Genomic DNA, 4,934 nt, shown 5'->3' with positions numbered 1-4,934 from the left:
GGGAAACAGGTTCCGCAACCTTTTTCTGCCCTTTCGGATCTCGGGCATCATATGACGCGAGTTTCAGACGCTTTGGATACTTTTCATTTTTTTGAAAAAATCCTGACCCGCGGGTCACACTTTTTTCCTGCTTTTTCTCTCCTGAGCTGCCCTCAGGTTTCTGCAGCTTGTTCAGAATCTAGAGCAGGGAAACAGGTTCCGCAAACTTTTTCTGCCCTTTCGGATCTCGGGCATCATATGACGCGAGTTTGAGACGCTTTGGATACTTTCCATTTTTTTGAAAAAAATCCTGACCTGCGGGTCACAGTTTTTGCCTTCTTTTTCTCTCCTGAGCTGCCCTCAGGTTTCTGCAGCTTGTTCAGAATCTAGAGCAGGGAAACAGGTTCCGCAAACTTTTTCTGCCCTTTCGGATCTCGGGCATCATATGACGCGAGTTTGAGACGCTTTGGATACTTTTCATTTTTTTGAAAAAATCCTGACCCGCGGGTCACACTTTTTGCTTGAGGCATATGATTTTCATCCACAAATCAGAGGAGCAGAAGACTTCCCCTGCCCCCCTCCCAAGTAATGCCTAAAGGTAATGATGGAAACATTACAATTACTTCACAAAAGTAATAAAATTACTCCTAGTTCTATTACAATCAAAATGTAAAGGAATTATCCACTTGTTCCTCAAAAAATTAATGAATTACAAGTAATTTGTTACTTGTAACAAATTACTCCCAAGTCCTGGGTGTGGGGTGTTTGTTTTTTGCTTTTGTCATGGTAACCACTACCATCTCCCTGCTCTCGCTGCTCCAGCTCTTGGCCCAGGCTGCTTTGGCAGGCCATGGCAGTTGCTGCTGCCGCCACTACCTTAATCTCCCAAGGGGTACTTGCCCGCTCCATCTCGTTGCATCCAGGAATAAAGCTGCTGTTTTTTTGGGGAGAAAGCTGGCTTGGCAGATTAGACAAGAAGCCCATTATGAAGTGGAGCAGTGGATTGCATATGGAAATAAAAGACTCCCGTCTCAGTGTCATTCTAGTTGGTGCAAATCCTGCAAGCTACTCCTGTACTGCACAAAACCAAAGTAGCTGTGATGTAGGAATCAGGAGCAAAACAATTCTGAAGCCAACCTCCCATCAGTTAAGAGGAGTTCCTTGATTTAATCAGCAAGCTAAATAATGACAAACGTAGAGGGCCTCCTAGTTCAGCTCCCTTTACCTGAGCATATTGATTGAGCGGAAGCTCTGCAATGCTGTGAATCCTGAAAAAGATGTGCAGCTTCCATGTTGTGCTGTGATCAATATTCCATGCTGCCAACAATGCTTTGGTATGTGTGGGAAATCATTAAAAGAACTTGAATTCCAACCCTGGGGAAGAATGTTGTTGTAACTGGTCAATGGAAGAATGTTGGGATGCCCGTTGCAGTGCTTCTTCATATGGATGGAAGGCATGAACATCATGGAGGGGATGCAACAGTAACAATCTCTCATCACTACATTCCAAAAGAACAGCTTGAACAGCAGACAATTCTTGCTGACATTGTGGTTTCAGTTGCAGGCATCCCTAATCTGATTTCAGCTAATACGATCAAAGAGGGAGCTGCAGTTATTGATGCTGTTATAAACAGAGTCCAGGACCTATTATTGCCAAACCAAAACTAGCTACATCACTCTAGTCCCTGGTGGGGGTGGCCACATGACCATCGCCATGCTTGGAAAAATGGCATAATTGCTGAAAGAAACTGTGGAGGCCTCAGCAGCTTGAACCACTAAAGGCTTAATGTTGGAATTCTAGTGGCAAGTAGCCACCCTGGGCTCTTACTGGGAGAAAGGGCACCCTGGGCTTCTACTGGGATGCCGCCCTGGACTCCTACTGGTTGGAAGGGCGGGGTATAAATCAAATAATAAATAAATAAAATAACAACATTAGAAATCTCTTCCCAAACAGCCTAAGAATAGTGCAATATTTATTTATTGGATGAAAGTTATTGGTGAGTCTCATTCCAGAATATTTTTTAACGCAATTATGTTCCAGGTAAGAGTGCCCAACTCAATACATGGTGATTCTGATCTGATTCTGAATAAGGTTGAAATAAGAAAGAATTATTTTTAGATCTATCAGTGGTTCCTACCTTGTCCCTTTCACTCTTGGTAACTGGCAGCAGTGCTCAGTGTTGGGTAGCCAGGTGAACAACACCACTCTGCCTGCACTGCCCTGCTGACTGCTACTGCTTGCTCAGATTGCTGCAATGCATTACATGTGGTATTGCCTTTGAAAATGGTCCAGAAACTTCAGTTAGTCCAGAAAAGGGTGACAAGATTGTTAACGATATCAACCATCTTGGGCCCTAAGATGAGCAGGGGAGGTCTTGTTGGTGGTCCTGCCACTGGAGGTTGCCCACTTGGGGTTGACCCATAAAACGGCTTTCTTGATGGCGGTTCTCCATTTGTGGAACGCCCACTCTAGTGACATGTGTCAGTCTCATTAATAACTTTTAAGAGAAATTTTTAAACATTACCCAGGCATTTGATGTCTGAAAGATGTGTCCCTGGCCACCATGAAATTATTAGTTTTGAGAGTAGGTGATTGTTTTAAGAAGTTTTAAACTGTTTTAAGGAGCTTATTTTAAACTGTTTTAAAACCTTATTTTAAAGGTTGCTTTTTATGGTTTTTAGATGTGCATACAGAGAAGTCCCTCAGGAGTCAACAGGCTTCTCACCCTTTGAACTCATGTTCACTAGAAAAGTGAGGGGACCTTTGGAACTATTAAAAAATTCATGGGAAGGAACCCTGGGAGAGTACAAAACATCTGTAGTAGATTTTGTATTGGAATTCTGCAATAAATTAACATCAGTGATGGAGGTGGTGGAAAAGAATTTGAGTCAAGCACAGCAGAAGCAACGTTACTGGTATGACAGAACAGCCAGGGAACGTGTGTATGATGTGGGAGATATGGTTATGGCGTTCATACCCAGGAAACATGACAAATTACAGGCTAACTGGGAAGGACCATATACCATCAGAGAAAGGCTTGACACAGTGACGTATGTAATTACCACAGAACAATTAAACAAAAACAAAGTGGTTCATGTAAATATGTTAAAGCCTTACCATACCAGGGATGCACAGGTGTTGCAAGTTACCTTATTCCCTGAGGGAAGTGGGCCTGAACTTCCAGATTTGGTACAGGAAAGCAAAGACAAAGGAGGGGTAGATCAAGTGGAATGGTCAGAGGAGGTGAAGGAGGAAGTAAAAGAAGAGATTCTGAGAGTTTTGAAAACCTATAGGAATCTCTTTAGCAACAAACCTGGCCGAACCAGTATAGTTATACATTCCATTGATACTGGAGATCATGCCCCAATCAGATCTGTTCCGTACCGTGTGAATGGGAAAGTTTTGAATGAGATCAAAAGGGAGGTGGAAGATATGCTGGAATTAGGAGTGATCAGGGAATCCATCAGTCCCTGGGCCTCAAGTATTGTCCTGGTTCCGGAAAAAGATGGAACAACAAGGTTTTGCATTGATTATTGGCTAATCAATAAAATTACTGTCCCAGATACGTATCCTATGCCTAGGGTAGACGCAATGTTAGAGTTATTGGGGGCAGCAACCATTATCTCTACGTTAGACCTCTGTAAAGGATTTTGGCAAATGGAACTAGACGAGCAATCCAGAGCCAAAACTGCCTTCAGTACACCAGATGGGTTATATGAGTTTGTGACCTTACCCATGGGACTAAGGAACTCACCAAGTTCATTTCAGAGGCTAATCAATACTGTGTTGCGAGGCATGTCAGATTTTGCAGTGGCCTATATCGATGACGTGGCCATTTTTAGCAAGTCGGTGCCTGAGCATGTCCAACACCTGACAACAGTATTGGAGGCCTTAAGAAAAGCAGGCCTCACAATAAAAGCTAAGAAATGCCAGTTTGGACTAAAGGAAGTAATCTATTTAGGACATAAGGTGGGGAGTGGGAAAATCACCCCCTTATGGAGCAAGGTGGAGGCAATACAAGCGTGGCCGATCCCCTTAACCAAAAAACAAGTAAGGGCATTTCTGGGTGTGGCTGGTTTTTATAGGAAGTTTGTGAGAAATTTTGGGGAAATAGCAACCTCCTTGCATGAATTGACCAAGAAGAAGTGTTCTGAGCGTGTGGTATGGACGGATGAATGTCAGAAGGCTTTTGATCTGCTGAAGCAAGCCTTGTGCCAAGGACCCATATTAATAGCACCAGACCATGAGCAACCATTCATTGTGGCTACAGATGCGTCAGACCTCGCGCTGGGAGTCGTCTTGCTGCAGGAGAGAGAAGGCACCAGACATCCAGTGGCATACCTGAGTCGCAAGCTGACGCCGAGGGAGAAAAACTATTCGTCGGTCCAGAAGGAGTGCCTAGCGGTCGTGTGGGGACTGAACAAGTTGCGCCCATACGTGTGGGGACGAAGATTCACAGTGACTACGGATCATCGGGCCTTGTTATGGTTGCAGACTATGAAAAACCATAACACTATGCTGCAGAGGTGGTCCTGGGCCCTACAGGACTATCAAGTGGACTTCCAGTTCATCAAAGGCAAGGACAATGTACTGGCCGATGGACTTTCCAGGCAAGTGGCTGGGACTGCAGTGACGTGACCAGACGGAGAGACAAAGAAAGACATTTTCCCCATAGAGACTTTTATTTGTTAACGCGACGTATAAATCCTGGAACAGGAATAATACTCTGCTGTTGTTTAAGGGGGGGGAAATGTGATGTTCCTATATTAATGTATATATGGTAAGTGTTGTTGTTTAGAAGATACATGGTAAGTGGAGTGAAAGAGGGGGAGTGAATGGGCAGTAGAATGCGAGATGATTGGCTGAGTGTTTAAAATGGCTGAACGTATAAAAGGAAGAGTGAGAGTGGAATCTGGGGGGGAGAAGAGAACTGAGTGGGTTGCTTGGTGGGGTT

General features: G+C 44.1%; 1 pseudogene; it reads left to right on the top strand.

Annotated features, from left to right (window-relative positions):
- The first annotated feature begins 762 nt into the window (after positions 1–762).
- Positions 763–1,647, top strand: LOC133388627 (bifunctional methylenetetrahydrofolate dehydrogenase/cyclohydrolase, mitochondrial-like; annotated as a pseudogene).
- Positions 1,648–4,934: the final 3,287 nt, after the last annotated feature.

The sequence above is a fragment of the Rhineura floridana genome, chromosome 7 (genome assembly GCF_030035675.1).
Source record: "Rhineura floridana isolate rRhiFlo1 chromosome 7, rRhiFlo1.hap2, whole genome shotgun sequence".
Taxonomy (NCBI): domain Eukaryota; kingdom Metazoa; phylum Chordata; class Lepidosauria; order Squamata; family Rhineuridae; genus Rhineura; species Rhineura floridana.
This window is presented reverse-complemented; position numbering and strand designations above follow the sequence as displayed.